This window comes from Mesocricetus auratus, unplaced genomic scaffold (assembly GCF_017639785.1).
Source record: "Mesocricetus auratus isolate SY011 unplaced genomic scaffold, BCM_Maur_2.0 Super-Scaffold_100004, whole genome shotgun sequence".
Taxonomy (NCBI): domain Eukaryota; kingdom Metazoa; phylum Chordata; class Mammalia; order Rodentia; family Cricetidae; genus Mesocricetus; species Mesocricetus auratus.
In genome coordinates, this window is record NW_024429189.1 from 71,554,460 (window position 1) to 71,573,497 (window position 19,038).

At 43.0% G+C, this 19,038-nt stretch overlaps 1 protein-coding gene across 5 annotated transcripts in view; it reads right to left on the bottom strand.

Moving 5' to 3' along the window:
• Kiaa1549l (KIAA1549 like) overlaps positions 1-19,038 on the bottom strand; it is a 268,939-nt gene that overhangs the window by 249,002 nt on the left and 899 nt on the right. The gene's annotated exons all lie outside the window — the stretch shown is intronic.

Genomic DNA, 19,038 nt, shown 5'->3' on the forward strand with positions numbered 1-19,038 from the left:
GAAGAGAGAATCTCAGGAGAAACAGGAGACCAGGAACAGGACCACCAGACAGAAATGTAACAAAGAAACAAAGGAACTCACAGAAGTATCATCCAATTGGGATTAACAGACATCTACAGAACATTCTATCCAAACACAAAAGAATATACCTTCTTCTCAATACCACATGGAACCTTCTCTTAAATTGGCCACATACACTAGGAGAAACAGATTCATCAACCAAAGAAAATCTTAAGTCCAACAAATCCGTAACACAAAATGTCCAGGAAATATGGGACATCGTAAAAAAGCCAAACCTAAGAATAATAGGTATAGAAGAAGGTGAAGAAACCCAACTCAAAGGTGCAGAAAACATATTCAACAAAATCATAGAAGAAAACTTTCCCAACCTAAAAAAAGACAGGCCAATGAAAGTACAAGAAGCCTACAGAACACCAAATAGAGTGGACCACAAAAAAGAGTTCCCTAGGCACATAATAATTAAAACACCAAACATACAGAATAAAGAAAGAATATTAAGAGCAGCAAAGGAAAAAGGCCAAGTAACATATAAAGGCAAATCTATCAGAATCACAACTGACTTCTCCATGGAAACTCTGAAAGCCAGAAGGCCCTGGATAAGAGACCACGGATGCCAGCTCAGACTACTTTGCCCAGCAAAGCTTTCAATCACTATAGGTGGAGAAAACAAAATATTCCATGACAAAACCAGATTTAAACAATACATATCCACTAATCCAGCCCTACAGAAAGTACTGGAAAGAAAACTCCAACCTAAGGAAGTTAACTACACTCACAAAAACATAGGCTATAGATAATCCCACTTTACCAAAAGCCAAAAGAAAAAGTGGGATAAATTCACAAACAATAACAACAACAACAAATCAAAAACAAACAAGAATTAACACTCAATGGTCCTTAATTTCCCTCAATATCAATGGTCTTAATAGAATGGATCTGAAGACAGAATTCATCATTCTGCTGCATACAAGAAACACACCTCAACTTCAAAGACAGAGTAAAGGGCTGGGATAACATTTTCCAATCAAATGGACCCAAGAAACAAGCTGGTGTAGCTATCCTAGTATCTAACAAATTATACTTCAAACTAAAATCAATCAAAAGAGATGATGAAAGTCATTTCATATTTATCACAGGAAAAATCCATCAGGAAGAAGTCTCAATTCTGAACATCTTTGCCCCAAATACAAAGGCACCCATGTTCATAAAGGAAACATTACAAAACTCAAAGCACACATAATACCTCACACAGTTACAGTGGGAGACTTCAACACCCCAATCTCACCACTAGACAGGACCACCAGACAGAAACTTAACAAAGAAACAATGGAACTCACAGAAGTATGATCCAATTGGGATTAACAGACATCTACAGAACATTCCATCCAAACACAAAAGAATATACCTTCTTCTCAGTGGCACATGGAACCTTCTCTTAAATCAACCACATACTAGGCAACACAGCATACCTCAACAGATACAAAAAAATTGGAACAACCCCCTGTATCTTATCAGACCACCATGGTTTAAAGATAGAATTCAACAACAACACAAATTGCAGAAACCCCACAAACTCATGGAAATTTAACAATGTATAATTGCACCATTCCTGGGTCAAAGAAGACAAAGAAAGAAATTAAAGTCTTCCTAGAATTCAATGAAAATGAAGATACAACATACCCAACTTATGGGACACTTTGAAGGCAGTACTAAGAGGAAAGTTCATAGCACTAAGTGCTCACATGAAGAAACTAGAGAATAGTTACACTAGAGAATTAACACCACAACTGAAAACTCTAGAACAAAAAGAAGCAAACTTACCACAGAGGAGTAGATGCCAGGAAATAATCAAACTGAGGACTGAAATTAATAAAGTCGAAACAAAGAAAACAATATAAAGAATCAATGTAACAAAGAGTTGGTTCTTCCAGAAAATCAACAAGATAAACAAACCTTTATCCAAACTAACCAAAAGTCAGAGAGAGAACATGCAAATTAACAAAATCAGAAATGAAAAGGGGGATATAACAATGGACACTGAGGAAATCCAGAGAATCTTCAGGTTAACACTTTGAAAACCTGTACACCAAAAATTCAAAAAAATTAAAGGAAATGGACAACTTCTGGATAGATATCGCTTACCAAAATTAAATCAAGAACAAATAAACAATTTAAACAGACTTATAATCCCTAATGAAATAGAAGCAGTCATCAAAAGTCTCCCAAACCAAAAAAAGCCCAGGCCTAAGAGGGCTTCAGTGCAGAATTCTACCAGAAATTTAAAGAAGAGCTAATACCAATACTCCTCAAAGTGTTCCACACAATAGAAGCAGAAGGTTCATTGGCAAACTCTTTTTATGAGGCTACAATTACCTTCGTACCCAAGCCACACAAAGATACAACAAAGAAAGAAAACTACAGACCAACATTGCTTATGAACATTGATGCAAAAATACTGGCAAATTGGATCCAAGAACACATCAGAAAAATCATCCATGATGATCAAGTAGGCTTCCTCCCAGGGATTCAGGGATGGTTCAACACATGAAAATCTATCAGTGTAATCTACCATATAAACAAACTACAAAAGAAAAATGACATGATCATCTCACTAGATGCTAAAAAAGCCTTTGGCAAAATCCAACACCCCTTCATGATAAAGGTCCTGGAGAGATCAAAGATTAACAGGAACATACCTGAATATAATAAAAGCAAAATACAGTACACCAAAAGCCAACGTCAAACTAAATGGAGAGAAATTCAATATGATTCCTCTAAAATCAGGAACAAGACAAGGCTGTCTACTCTCCATATCTCTTCAATATTGTACTTGAAGTTCTAGTTAGAGCAGTAAGACAGCAAAAGTAGATCAAGGGGGTACAAATTGGAAAGGAAGTCAAACTTTTACTGATTGCAGATGATATGATAGTTTACATAAGTAACCCAAAAAACTACACGGGAACTCCTACAGCTGATAAACTCCTTCAGCAAAGTGGCAGGATACAAGATTAACTCAAAAAAATCAGTAGCCCTACTATATAGACGATAAATGGGTTGATAAAGAAATCAAGAAACATTCATTACCTTTTACAATAGTCATGAGCAGCATAAAATATCCTAGGGTAATGCTAACCAAACAAGTGAAAGATCTATATAGCAAGAACTTTGAGTCTTTAAAGAAAGAAATTAAAGAAGATACCAGAAAATGGAAAGATCTCCCATGCTCTTGGATAGGTAGGATCAACATAGTAAAAGCAATCTACAGATTCAATGCAATCCCCATCAAAATACCGGCACAATTCTTCACAGACCTTGAAAGGACAATACTCAACTTTATATGGAAAAACAAAAGACCCAGGATAGCCAAAACAACCCTGTACAATAAAGGAATTCCCGGAGGCATCACCTTCCCTGACTTCAAACTCTATTATAGAGCTATAGTCCCAAAAACAGCTTGGTTTTGACACAAAAATAGACAGGCAGACCAATGGAATGGAATTGAAAACCCTGATATTAATCCACACTATGAACACTTAATTTTTGACAAAGAAGCTAAAATTATACAATGGAAAAAAGAAAGCATTTTCAACAAATAGTACTGGTATAGCTGGATGCTGGCATGTAGAAGACTGCAGATAGATCCATGTCTATTGCCATGCACAAAACTTAAGTCCAAATGGATCAAAGACCTCAACATAAATCCAGCCACACTAACCCTTGAACGAATTGGTACAGGAGACTGCTTCCTGAACATAACACCAGTAACACAGACACTGAGATTGACAATTAACAAATGGAGCCTCCTGAAACTGAGAAGCTTCTGTAAGGCAAAGGACACAGTCAACAAGACAAAAAGGCAGCCCCCAGAATGGGAAAAAATATTCACTAACCCCACATCTGACAGAGGGCTGATCTCCAAAATTTACAAAGAACTCAAGAAGCAAGTCTCCAAAACACCAAAGGATCCAATTAAAAAGTGGGCTACAGAACTAAATAGAGAATTCTCAATAGAGGAGTCTAAATGGCTGATAGACAATTAAGAAAGTGCTCAACATCCTTAGCCATCAGGGAAATGCAAATCAAAACAACTCTGAGATACCATCTTACTCCTGTCAGAATGGCAAAAATCAAAAACAGCAATGACAGTTCATGCTGGAGAGGATGTGGAGAGAGGGGGACACTCCTCCACTGCTGGTTTGTGATTGCCAACTTTGGAAATGAGTGTGGAGATTCCTCAGGAAAATGGGAATCAGCCTACCACAAGATCCAGCAATTCCACTCTTAGGCATATACCCAAAAGATGCTCATTCATACACCAAGGACATCTGTCCCATTATGTTCATAGCAGTATTATTTGTAATAGCCAGAACCTGGAAGCAACCTAGATGCCCTTCAACTGAAGAGTGGATAGAGAAAATGTGGTACATTTACACAATGGAGTTCTACTCAGGGGAAAAAGACAATGGAATCCTGAAATTTTCAGGCAAATGGATGACACTAGAAGAAACCATCCTGAGTGATGTAATCCAGTCATAAAAAGACAAACATGGTATGTACTCGCTCGTATGTTGATATTAGACATGGAGCAGGGTAGTCCCAGCCTACAACCCCACCGCCAGAGAGTCTGGGAAACAGGGAGGAGCCTAAGAGAGATATGCATGTAGAGAGATATACATGGTACCCTGAAGAAGGAGAATGGGACAGGATCTCCTGAAAAGATTAGGAGCATGAGGGTAGGGGAGAGGAAGCAGGGAGTAAGAGAGAGGTAGAAGAGGAAGAGAGAGGAGGACATGGGGGAGCAGGAAGGTTGAGTGGGGGGAAGAATAGAGAGCAGGATGAGAGATACCATAATAGAGGGAGTGGTTATAGGTTTGAGGAGAGATCTGGCACTAGTGAAATTTCCAGAGTTCTACAAGGATGACACCAACTGGCAATCTAAGCAATAGTGGAGAGGCTACCTTAAATGCCCTTCCCCGATGAGTTTGACAACTACCTTACATGCTATCCTAGAGCCTTCAACCAGTGGCTGATGGAAACATAGGCAGACACCACAGCTGAGCAGTGAGCTGAACTCCTGGAGTCCAGTTGCAGATAGGGAGGAGTGATAAGCAAAGAGGTCAAGACCAGGCTGGTGAAACCCACAGAGACAGCTGACCTGAACAAGGGGGAGCTCATGGACACAAGACTGATGGCTGAGAGGCCAGCATGGGACTTATCCAGACCTCCTAAATTTGGGTGTCAGTGAGGAGGCCTCGGCAATCTATGGTGCCTCAGGTAGTAGATCAATATTTATCCTGGCATCTGAATGGACTTTGGGAGCCCATTCCATGGAGGCATACTCTCTCAGCCTGGACACATGGGGGAGGCCCTAGGCCCTGCCCCAGATGATATGACAGACTTTGGAGACCCCCTATGGAGGGCCTCACCCCCCCCCCGGAGAGTGGAATGGGGATGGGTTGGGGAGTTGGTGGGGTGTGGGGGAGGAGAGGAGGGAGAGGGAGCTTGGATTGACACGTGAAGTAAGCTTGTTTCTAATTTAAATAAATTTTTAAAAACTTTGAAAAATAAAAAGAAAGTGGCACATGCACACCGTTAACCCCTCCTTACCTCCTCTCCCAGTGGCCAGGACTCTCAGCAGCTGGCCTGGATGAGCAGCATGGTCATATCAGCATGATGGATGAGGAATGTGGGACAAACTGTACACAGCACGTAGAAGCCAGGGCTCCCTGTCAAACTCCCAGATGTGCAAGAGAAGAGAGCCCCAAGATCTTCAAAGGCGGATGACATGCTTTTAACATCATTATATGAACTGAGAGATGGCCTTGGGATCATGAGTAAAAGCCTCCAATTGAGGTTGATTGTGTATGCTCAGCTGAAAGATGTCTAATGGCCACCACATGCATTTCATACCTCCGACCCAGAAAAAAATTTTAAAAAGGAGGCTGTTGGTGGCAACCCCACTCGAGGAGAAGGTGGTGACATCCAGACTTAAGGAGAAATTTGCAGCTTCCTGTACCACAAGATAAAGCCAATGCTCATTTGAGAAAATGCGGTCCAGCACGTGAAAATTTGTGAAAGGGTTAATTATGTGTCCAGAGTGAGACACCAAAATCAGTAAAGATGCAATTTTGTCAAAAGTGCCTGTATGTACCTATGAGATCACTATTTTAGACAGCCTGCACCCTTTCTACCTGGAAATCTCATTCCCTTTGACATAATTATAAGCCTACCTACATTATTGGCCTGTTAAGTCTAGGCTTTGAACTCCTTAGAGACCTCACACACTACCTGTGTGAGCTGTACACATGTCAGCCATTTGTGAATAGAAATGTTACTGAGCTGGCACCTATTATTTCATCATTGCAGAACCAATGGGACACATCACTTCCCAACTTACTGTGGCATCAGTAGCCTGAAATCAACCACAGCAAGAGTATTTATACCAATGCATTAGTCAATGCTGTGAACTCAGTTGCTTAGCACTGTTGTTTTCTATAAAGCCAGCTTGGCAATGCATAGTCCTGGTCTTTGTTTTGTGTTGTTGTTTAACACAGAGTCTCATTATGAAACCCTGACTGGCCTAGAATTTGATGTGCAGACCTAGCTAAACTCATACTTAAGAGCTCTGCCTGCCTCTGCCTCCCAAGTGCTGAGATAAAAGATGTGTACCACCACATCCAGTGGACCTGTTTACTATTGCTTTTTGGGAAGACACAAATGTGAGAGCACTTGGCCCACCCTACACACCTTATTTTCAGATGAGTCCTGACTGAAGGAGGGGTCAAGCTAAGAAGCCATTTTGTGTCGTATGCCTGTGCTTCTCAAATGAAGGATATATTCCTAATTCCATGTATGCCTGTGCTTATCAAATGAAGGATATATTGCTAATTCCATGAGCCAGGCTGCAGCCCCAGAGCCTCCCTCTTAAGAATGTGGGCCAGGACAGAGGCTAGGTAGGTAGGTAGGTACTCGAAACATCAATCTTGTCATCTCTTGCTATGGAAAGTCCTATGCACAGGTTCCCTGCAGGGGAACTAAGAAGCTATGTGAGGATTCAACCAACGTCAGTTGCAGAGACAGATGGAACCAGCCATGGGAAGATGGACTAAGTCCATAACATAGACTTAACAGGAGTGAGGAAATGGAATAAACTGCCTGGGTTCAAATCCTGCCTCAGACACTTGGCCATGTGAGACCAGAAGAGTCACTGCACAGTCATTTTGTGCCTTGATTTCTTCATCTGAAGGCAGGGGATTAATGACAGAACTTACTTTATAGCTGCAAGAAGTGCATGAACTAAACCCTCATGATGTCAGCTATACTTTTTGTTAGTTCCTTAGAGTTCACCTAGCCCAGCCATAACTCACTCCTGTTCTGAGTACATCCAGGAGGCTGCCCTGGGCCTGGAGGCCACACATGAGCTCACACATGAGCTACTTTGAGGAGCTAGGTAGGCAATCTGTTCCTGAATCAGGGGTGGCAGACATTGGGGAGGAGATCCCAGACCATCCTACAGCCTAACATCAAATTATTTCCTGAATGCTCTCAGTACACTATGAGACTGAAATAGAAAAGAGACAGAAAACTTGAACAACTAGGAGGTGTCTGCCAAACTGTGTGGATTGTTATCCTTGTAGAAAACAGGTAGTGTCGTTATCCTTAAAAAAAGGGGAAATACATGGGGCTGGGGAGATGCCTCAGTGGTTCAGAGCACTTGCTGCTCTTTCAGAGGTCATGAGTTCAATTCCTAGTCCTGTGTCAGGTGGCTCACAAAACCCTGTAACTCCAGCTCCAGGCCCTCTTTCATAGGCATCTGTGCATGTGCATACAAACACACACACACACACACACACACACACACAAGTTAAAAAGAAAGAACAGATTTGGGATATTGGTATATCTGAACCAGAGGCAATAAACTTTCCCCATACCATTGAAGGTTTGATGTTTGTGAAACTCACCATAATAAGTCAATCAGGAAACTGCCCAAGACAGGCTCCATGGTTCTGACTTTTAACATACTTTCAACCATTTAATTATACTCAGAATAGTTATCTTAATTCAGATCCTCTCACTCTTTTCAAAACAAAGACTCTTTATTTGATCATGAAGTGTGTAGGTTTCAAGATATTTTTGCTCAGCTCTTTTTGACAAGGGCTTATAGGCCGAACTATTCACTTCAACACATTTTCTTCTCAGACTTACCATTTTTCTTCAGCCTTGCTGAGTTTGCTGTTGACATTTGGCAAATAAAAAGACAAGTGACAGAGAAGCAGTTTTCACTGCTAGGATGGAGGAGGGGCAGCTCTAAGGCACTCACACCTCTCTGGGCATTTATTCCCTGATTCACACAGTAGAGTTAGCTATACCCTCAGACTTCCTATTTACTCATACTCTCAAACACCAAAGCCATCTTGTGTTTCTAACAATCAGAAGCTGTAGTTTATTTTTCCAGCTAAGAATAGATCGAACATATATAAATCAAACTCTAATTCCCCTTGAAGTTAGGACACATTAGTCAAAACCTCGCCTGAGTGGACTGAAGGCAGGTGCTGCAGTGACCTTGGCCTACACCAGCAGCAGCTACTTGGCTTCATTTACTTCTGCATCAGTTGGTTTAAACACCACAGTTAGCTGGGAGGGTGATGGTGGCAGTGGTGCAAGCCTTTAATCCCAGCATTCAGGAGCCAGAGGTAGTCAGATCTTTAAGCTCGGGGTCAGCCTGATCTACAGCGTGAGTTCCAGGACAGCCAGGGCTACACAGAAGAGTGATGTTTTGAAAAATAAGAAATAAAAAACAAAAAAAAAACAAAACCCATCATGTTCATCCACTCTGTGTGGTGTTAGAGGCTCCATGATTTCTCTTAAAGACCTGTGGGAATATCAGATATGGAAGGAGTGAGTGAGATAGGAGGAATAATTTAAGAAAATAATGAACCAGGTTTGAAGTTGGGCTGGGGTCTTAAAGCTACTCTTCCATGGTAAAAGCTTTTTCTTGCTTCTATGAGAATGTTAAATAGATTGCTACATGGAAAAAGAAGTGCTCAACATTATACCTTTTACATCCCAGAAGAAAGTTAAGAAAGTAGAGCTATGTGCATAGATATAAAGTTCTGTAGAAAAAGTCAGGAAGGACTCAGCACACACTTCAAAGCTCAACTGCATTGAATAATGAATAATAATGAATTCGACAGAACTGTGCTCTGAGAAAACATGACAGCCAGTAGCAACTTGGGGAAAAAGTGCTTCATTTCATTTTACAGCTTGTAGGAGTCAAGGCAGGAGCTCAAGCAGGAACCCCAGGCAGGAACTGATGCAAAGGTCATGGAGGAGAGCCTCTTTCTGGTTAGGTCATGGAGGAGAGCCTCTTTCTGGTTTGCTCACCTCGGCTTGCTCAGCCACCTTTCTTACACATCCCAGGACCACCTGCCCAGGGGTGGTACTGCCCACAGTGCGGGCAGTTGACAGAGGTTTAGTCCACTGTCATCATGGTGGGACGTGGAAGCATGCAGACAGACATGGTTCTGGAAAACAAACTGAAAATTCTAGATCTTGATCTGCAGGCAGCAGAAAGTCTGTCCACACTGGGTGTAGCTCAGGCAAAGGAGACTTTAAAGCCCACCCCAACATGGACATACTTCCCCCCTTTAGGTCATCCTTACTCCAACAAAGCCACGCCTCCTAATAGTGCCGCTAGTTTTGGGAGCCATAGTCTTTCAAATCACCACAATAGACTAGTATCTCTCATGAGCCTAGCACTTTAAATTTTCATTTTATAACTACTAGAAGTGGGTGGAGCAATGGCTCAGTGGTTAAGCACTTGCTTCTCTTGCAGAAGACCCAGATTCAGTTCCCAGCACAACTGTTTCTAACTCCAGTGCCTCTTCTAACTCCCAGGGCACTTCAGACACACATACACTCAGGCACACATGAAATCAAATAAATATATTTAAAAGAAAAAAAAAACTACTCAAAAGCCATACCCAGAAGGAACTCACACCATGACTAAGCTGGAGTTTATGCCAGCAGCATAAACTGATTGTAAAATCAGTTATGTTGCCTTTTTACAGGCTAACAAATAAAACTCTTGTGATCATCTTAATAGAGATGGACAAAGCATTGGACAAAATTCCACACTCATCCATGATAAAAATGTACAGCAAACTAGGATAAGAAAGGAGCTTCTTCACCCAGACTAGGTGTTCCTGCAAGACAAAACTGAAACTACACAGCAGCATACCTCACAGTGAAAGACTGAATGTGGCCCTCCAGATGGGATCGACTCAAGGACATCACACTCTTAGTTCCTAATGAACAGCACGCTGGCAGTTCTAGTCAGTGAGTCGGGTAAGAAAAAAATTCAAAATGTACAGATTTAAAAGAAATAAAATTGCCTTTAATCACAGACGGAATGATTTTTCATTTAGAAAAACCCTCAAAGTTTGTTTTTGGTTTTTTGTTGTTGTTGTTGTTGCTGGTAGTGGTGGTTTTGTTTTTGGTTTTTCGAGTTTTCAAGACAGGGTTTCTCTGTGGCTTTGGAGATTGTCCTGGAACTAGCTCTTGTAGACCAGGCTGGTCTGGATCTCACAGAGATCCGCCTGCCTCTGCCTCCTGAGGGCTGGGATTAAAGGCGTGTGCCACCACCACCCAGCTTAAAACCCTCAAAATTTTACAAAATGCTACTAAAACTAAAGTGAACTTAAAATGATTATAAAGTTAATTTGTCTGTTTGTTTGTTTTGTGTGTATGGGTGCTTTGAAAGCACATAGATCTGCACACAATGTGTATACAGTCCCACAGAGGCCAAAAAAGGGTGTCAGACACCCTGAAGCTTGATTACAGCTGTTTCTGAGCCTCCATGTGAGTGCTGGGAATTGACCTGGGTCCTCTGCAAAGCAGTCAGTGCTTTTACCTACTGAGCAAGCTCTCCAGACCACGAAAATTAACATTCTTCAATCACATTTCTATGTGCCCACGCCTTTAACCCCAGCACTCGGGAGGCAGAGGCAGGCGGATCTCTGTGAGTTCGAGGCCCGGTTGGACCGACAGCCTCCAAAACAATACAGAGAAACCCTGTCTAGTAAAACCAAAAAAAAAAAAAAACAAAACAAAAAAAAACATTTAAGTGCTGTTTATCAAAGCCTTAAAAAGCATGAAATACACAAATACAGACACACACACACACACACACACACACACACACACACACACACATGAAAGAAGAACTTGAATAGATAGAGACACATGTGCCAGGTATGGTGGCCCAGGCAAGCAATTCCAATACTCCCAGGACTGCAGCAGAATAATCACTATTTGGAGCCAGCCTAATCTGTGTAGTGAGTTCCTCATCAGCCTAGGCTAGAGAGTAAGACCCTGTCTCAAAAATCAAATAAACAAACAGTACTCTCACTGATTCGAAGACTGACTATGAAGCTAGGACAGCAGAACTCAACTGAGCCTGATTTTACTCCTCAGTGGACACATAGAAATGTTGGAAGATGACGTTGTTATCACAGATGAGGAAGGAGGAGGAGCATCTACCAGGCAAAGACAAGAAAACACACTCGACAATTCTCAACATAGAACCCTGCAACAACGAATGGTTCATGGCGCTAAAATTAAGAAGTCATGAGCTAGAGAAATCATCATAGGTTTATGTTGGCATCAGGAAAGAAATGCAGATGAGTAGACTCCAGATGAAAACCCCACACAGGTGGTGCCAAGACAAGTCAATGGAGAATGATACTCTTCTCAAAACATGGATCAGGAGCAATTAAAGGTCCCTATGGAAAATTTAACCTTGACTCTTGCCTCCTATGGCACATTAAAATTAAAAGAATGCATCACAGTTCTAAAAGTAAGATAAAAGACATGAAACTTCCAGAAGTGTCACCTAGGGTTAGCAAAGACTTCTACACTACAACACACACACACACACTAATAATAATAATAATAATAATAACAGCCCTTAAATTTTAAAAATTGAAAAAGCTAATCAAAATTAAAACATCACTCTTTGAACATACTATTAATAAGATAAAAATGAAAATCCACAAACTAGGAAAAATACATTTGCAAAGCAAGTATCTGATAAAGGCTTAGCTAGGAAAATTCAAATAAGAAAACAAATAATCCAATTGTTCTAATTGACACAAGATTTTAACAGACCCTTCCAACTTGAGATACAGATGGGAAGGGAGAATGTGAAAAGAAATGCAATAATAACACTAGTAGTAAAGAAACGTGCAAACTAAGTCCACAATGAGATAACGCAGAGCAACGCTTGGAGTGGTTGAAATGTAAATTAAAGGGAAAAACAGTCAGAAATCCCAAGTACCAGGGTGATGACGAAGAGCAGCTAAGATTCTCACCGGTTGCTGTTGGGATAAAATTGTGCACTCTCTTAAAAAAGATGACAGCTTTTATAAGGTTAAACACAGGTCTAACATTGGACTCAGGATTCTACCCTTACTTACTTAAGGGGAAGAAAATTGTCCAAACAAAGCCTCCTTAGTCAAAAACTAGAAACAACCCAAATGTCCATCGATATGTATAAGCAAACCATGGTGTACTAGAATACTATTCTGCCATTTAAAAAGCAGTAAAGAAATAGTATGCAGGCAATGATACGCATGATGCTCAAGAATGTGAAAGAAACTAAACACTGTAGGGCATGCACATTAGCGATTCCATTCATGTGACCATCTAGAAAAACCAAAGTATAGGGAGGAAGGATAGACTGCTGGTCTACCTTTGGGGGCGCAGTAGGATACTTTGGGGACAACAGAAATATTCTGTTTTCTGGATTGTGATGAGGGACCAAATGTTTACTTCTGTAAAAGCTTCTCAGGCAGTACACCTAAAAGGAGTCACGTGCGTGCGTGCGTGTGTGTGTGTGTGTGTGTGTGTGTGTGTGTGTGTATGTGTGTGTGTGTGTGTTTCAAGACAGGGTTTTTCTTTCTCTGTGTAGCTTTAGCTATCCTGGAACTCACTCTGTAGACCAGGCTGACCTTAAACTCACAGAGATGCACCTGCTTTTGCCTCCCAAGTGCTAGGATTAAAGGCACACACCACCACTGCCCCATAAATTATGTCTTTATAAACTTGATTTGGAGAAGGAAAAAAGGGGCTGGAAATGTAGCTAGGCTAGCAGAATGTTTGCCCAGCATGCACAAAGCCCTGGGTTTGGGTCAGTCGGTGGTGGCGCATGTCTTTAGTCCCAGCACTTGGGAAGCAGTGGCAGTTGGGTCTGTGTGAGTTTGAGGCCAGCCTGGTCTACAAAGTGAGTTCCAGAACAGGCTCCAAAGCTACAGAGAGAAACCCTGTCTCAAAAAAAAAAAAGTCCTGGGTTTGATCCTAGCACCACATAAACAAGGCAAGGCGATGCATGCCTGTGATCCCAGTGCTCAGGAAGTAGAGGTCAGAGTATTAAGAGTTCAAAGACATCTTGGGCTACACAGCAAGTTTGAGGCCAACTTAAGCTACTCTGTCTGAGAAACAAAACTTGTGGCTCCTCATTGTGCTCTCTTCAGCACAACATTTCAAAAGTCTGGATTAGTTGGTGGCCTTTGAAAACGAGGATATTGAAAAGTCACAACGATGGCCTTTGCAACCCCAGTGCCTCACAGGGCTGTCTCTAAGCCATGGCCTCCCTGGACAGGAAGGAGACTTTCTGTCTTACTACCTGACCTGATTCCTGAGGGTACTTCACTGACCTGGCACTCCACCTACTAGCTGCTTAAAGGGCAAAGACTGGGCTGCTTTGATCTCCCCCCGAGTCACCACACAGTGAGAGCCCAGTATCCCCCAAGTGCTTGATAAATATGCCCCAACAATGCAACACAACACCACTTTCCCCCAGCTGGGGTAATGCTAATTCCCAACACCCAGGTGCTGACTGCTCCTTTGGTCCTGAAATCCCCAACGAGTCACCATCCATGGCAGCCATCCCATAACCTTGAATAATGTGTCCCTCTGTGTGTTTAGAAATCGTCTCTCATATGTTGTCAAGCAACAAAAATGTTTTAGGGTCATTCCAACCATTCATTTTTGTTTGGAGAAGAGTAGAGTTGTTGTTTGTTTGAAAAAGAGATGGGGGAGCATAATACAGGCTTAAAGGTTAATGAAAATGAAAGGGGGTGTAGTGTGGATGAGCACTTGGCACATTCCCAGGCCATATTCCAGAACTGTAAGACTTGGGCTAGGTCATCTGCGCTTCAGGACGGGAGAGCTAACTCCTGTTCCACACGAGTGTTAAAGTCCCCTGTTCCTGAGACCTTTGCTGATCCGGGGCAGGGTGAGAGAATGGGAAGCCCTAGCTGGCCTGCAACTGTCCTCAAAGCACTAATAACTGGTCTACCCAGTTAAAACTCCAAACGGGTTTGTTTAGGTCACTTATATTTGGGGTTGGGGAAGCCACCAGAGTTAGTATTTCATTGTCTTTAATGCTAAAAAAAGAAAGAGAAAATGTGATTATATGTAATATCCACATTTTTTTGTCTTTATTTGCAGGAGGGCTGGGGGTAATTCTGCTTAGTTTATACAGTACCTCGCTGAGTGTGTCAAAGGCTGGCCTTAAACTGGCGATCTTCCTGTGCCAGCCTCTGCAGTACTGGGATTACAGGCATGTGCCTAGACACCTGGCTCTGTATTCCCGTCTGACCCTCCATGAACCCAAGTCCGCTTTAGTTCAGAATTATAGAAAAGGGTTTCATGGAGCAGGAGAGGTGGTGGGACACACCCGCATTCCCAGAGCTCAGTCCTCTGGGGCTGCAGAGAGGCCTGCCTCAAGTGAAGCCAGCGTGGGGGAAAGGTGCCCTCTCCGTAGTCCCAGTTCCTCCCTTCGAGTCCACTGGAGATGCCTGAGCCCACTGGCAGCTTCTGTCCCTGCCACTCTCAAGACCATCAAACACCTCCACATCAGCAGACCCAGCGTTCACAGGTCACCGAGGCTAACACGAATACCTCAGCAGCTGGCAACCGCCTGCTGTTTCTTCTCTTCTTCTCCTACCCTTAAACTTCACATAATTCCACCAGCTCTATCTCGAAAGCATGTCCACACTCTCCCCTCCTCACCCCCGCCCTTTCCCATCTCCACTGTCTACATCATCTCCATCCTCACCTTGGGTTGTTCTGGTGGCTCACCATCTCACCCAGAAGAAAATACCATGTCCTTGCCACAGCCAGCAAGTTCTGCATCACCTATATTGTACATGGCTCCCTCTTCAGCATCACTCCTTACTGTCTTCCTCTGACTAGTGAGCTCTGCACCGTCATCCCTGCTGCTCTTCAGTTCCCTCAAGCCTTGCATGTACCTTTCCCTCCACCTGGAAAACATAGACACAGACACAGACACAGACACAGACACAGACACACACACACACACACACACACACACACACACACACAGCCACTGTGCAGTCTTCACTCCCTTGTCATGTCATCCCGGACTCCTTCTTTATCTAATAGAAATAAGAACAGGTATGAAGGTGCCAACACAGACCCTGACTTCTTCTCTCCATAGGACTTAACCATATTTATTTGTTATCACTTGCTACTCAAATGGGGTCTGTAGAATGCAACCATCAATGTAATCTCAGGCCTTGTCCTGGACCAACCAAATCACAACCTGATTTTAATAGAATCTTCAAGTGGTCCATAGCCCCAGTGAAGTTTAGAAAGCACTGAACCACTTTCAAATGACATAAAGACGGGACCTTGTTTGGATTCAGGATATTGAGATACTCAAAACAGAGACCGAATGAGTGGATGGCTGGATGGACAGACAAATGGATGCATGCGTGCGTGAACAGAATGTAGAATCTATGGAATGGGGCTCCAACTTGGTGGTGTGTAAAGGAGCATGGAGAAGGGCAAGAATGACAGCCAGCATAAAATTATCTCCTGCCTGTGAAGTACTAAACTGGAGAACCCCAGATGTCAGCAAACCCTTCTTCAAACAAAGCAGCCACTCACAAATTACTGTGAGCTACTTAGTTGAAATAATATTCTACCATCTACCAGAATCTGCCAAACTGAAGGGAAAGAATGGAAGAAAGCTGAAATCTTCCTAGGCTCCTATTCCATCCTGGGAGTCACAGCAAGCAACAGGGAAGCAAAGCTGAATGGAAAATGAACACATTGGCTAGAGAGGAGGGGTGCATGTGAGCTCCAGAGCAAGGCAGGGTTCTGGGTCCTCCTCTACCCGGTGTCCTGGGGACAAAGAGCCCTTTACTTGTCTTTAACCTATATGCCACAATAACCCTAAGAACCTACAAAGTCCTGCCTCCAACTCTCCCTAAAGTTAACCACAGTCTGGCTTTATTAGCTCTGATCACATAGAATTAGAATTCAAGTCCCTCTTCATGAGAGACTTCTGCAAAATGGTGACACCTTATTCAATCCTGTATCCCCCACCCCAGCCTCCCATCTAGCAAAACAAGCATGCAGGCAATTTCTTCCATCTTTATGAGAACAGAAGGCACTCTGTGAGCAGTTACATGTCCTGCACTGTCGTATCCTATGGCACTTTAGCCCAGAAACCTAATCAGTCAGCCACCCAATAAGATTAGAGCTTTTATTACCCCCATTTCACACTGGGGAGAGAAACAAGGGCCCCAAAGGACAAGGTCACATTGAGCAGGGGTCCATGAGGGGATGAGCACTGCACACAGCAGGTACATTAAATGTTTGCAGATGTAAAGCAAACAGGGAGGCGGTTAGGAAGGTTGGGACATCAGATTTGCACACTACCATTGTTGCTTGGAACCCAGATGGCAGAAGAGAATAAAGGGCATCAGCCTTCAGTAACTTCTTTCTTAAAACAGAGGTGACTGCCTGCGATCCGGGGTTCCATGGGACAGAGTTCAGAGACAGTGTCTTCAAGAGAGCACTAAGCATGACAGCAGATTTCCCTTTATGTGGGAAAGAGGTCTCCGATTAGGGCAAAGAGGCATGGAGTGAGTGGTGGAAATCGGCTCGGAACACACTGCAAACACCATGCAACAAAGATGCTAGGAATCGGCGCAGTATTTTCTAGAAACAAACCTATTTTTGTCCATTTTTTTCCACCAAGGCATAATGCCGGATTTAGCCTTGTTAAAAATCAAGGACCATCAATGATGCAAATGACAGGCTCCAAGGCAGTCAGGACTTCAAGCAGGATGTGACAGGTCGCTGATTGGACTTCTCGGGTTATCCGCATCAGACACACACACTGCAGAGGAGAGCAGAACTGCAGCTGCCCACCAGAGCAAGCTCCAGATGAGATGACTGGTGGAAAGTCAAAGGTGCCCAGCAAGAGTGTCTCCTCCCCGGCCTCCCTTCTGAGAGTGCTTTCCCCCACAAACCCAGTGAGATGCCCAGGCCTCTCCTCGGCTGGAGAAAGCTAAAATCAGAGAAAGTGTGAAAGGAGGGGTTGCCACCAAGAAGCCATAAAACGGGAATCAGTGGTCAAGCCACAGGCCACTGCAGAGCTCAGAGGCAGACAGTGATCCACAGGTGGCCTTGTCCACAGAAAACTGAGCATCAAGGGTGACAGCAGAAAAGGCACCCCCAAAGCATAGAGAATCTGATGAGAAGAGGGAGGATAAAGGGCCTCAGAGAACACTATTTTAATAGCTTTCCCCATCGTCCTCATGACCAGTACACTACCAGAAAAAGGAAGGTGGGGGTCCCAGGCTAAGACCCGGGATGAAGATGAGAAGTCCCCTAGATAAGGTTCTGGCTGACTGAAAGATGAGCCTAGCAAAGTCTCAGCGGTCGGTTAGGAGCCAAGTGCAAAGGTTGAGAGGGAGATCAGAGATTCAAAACTCTGTCAGAGAAAATCGGCTGACATGGGGCTGAACTGGGCGACACAGCAGAGCCAAAGCTTCACATATCACAGATGGCTAAACATTTTTCATTCTCTACAGTCAAAGGAACACCATCCAAAATCGAAACGCTCTCAGATGGTTTACAAAACTATCAAAGGACTGGATGCTTGTTAACCAAAAACTCTGTGATTCTGAGCCGATGGTCACTAAGGGGCTTTCACGTCTCTGTGACTTCTCTCTCAGCACCGTGCTGCATATTTAAAGCCAGGGAACCAGATTCTCCAGAAGGTCCACTACTGAACTTTGGAACCATTAGGATCACAAGAAATCCCTGGACACACAGATCCCTCATGCCAACGACTTTTTAAGTGAATCAAAGGAAAATGGCTTTAAAATGAACATTTATATAGATATAGCCAACCAGAATACGAATTTAAAACTGTTTTAAGCTCCTTCAAAACTGGGAATTTCAATCTGATGTGGGGAAAGGGCACGCACAGGTGGGGGGCACGCACAGGTGGGGGCACGCACATGTGGGGGCACGCACGGGGAAGGGGGGTTCTTCTTGGTCCTTCTAAAAGCTGCATGCAATACTACAGAAACCAATTACCTGAAGTGAGAGGTTGGTGTTTGATAAAATGAGTGTGTCTAGAGTCCAGAATTCCACAACAAACACAAAAGCTTGTCCTGTACGGGTGCCACAGCAATCATCCTTACTTCAAAGGCCAGAGCTGATGGCACTGTCCAAGTTTCGAAGCACTTCGGCAGAATAATTCCGCCCAAATACTTACAACAGATTCTCAAAATTGTCCACGGAATTACAAAATCTGTTTCTGAAGGATCGTTAGAAGTCTGAGAGCCAAGCATGTCTGTTTTTAAACAAGCCTCTTGCAAATAATAGGTTATACACTTGATCAATGTCTGGACCTTTTGCAAGTTGCAATCAATTATCTTCATTACCAAAGGGGGGGCTCTTATAAGCAAACGGAAAATGCTCTTTCGTCACAGAAATTGCTTCAAACTCTCAGGTCATTCCTTGCAAAGACAAAGTGAACACTACTAGCAACAGGAAGCAAAAAACACAGTGAACCACTCCATTCCTAACATATCCCACTACACTGGTCCCTTTTAGGCTGTCCTAACAACGCCACGTCTAATTAAACGAAGAGTGTTTGTGGGACCATCAGGAAGCATTTGCAACTTG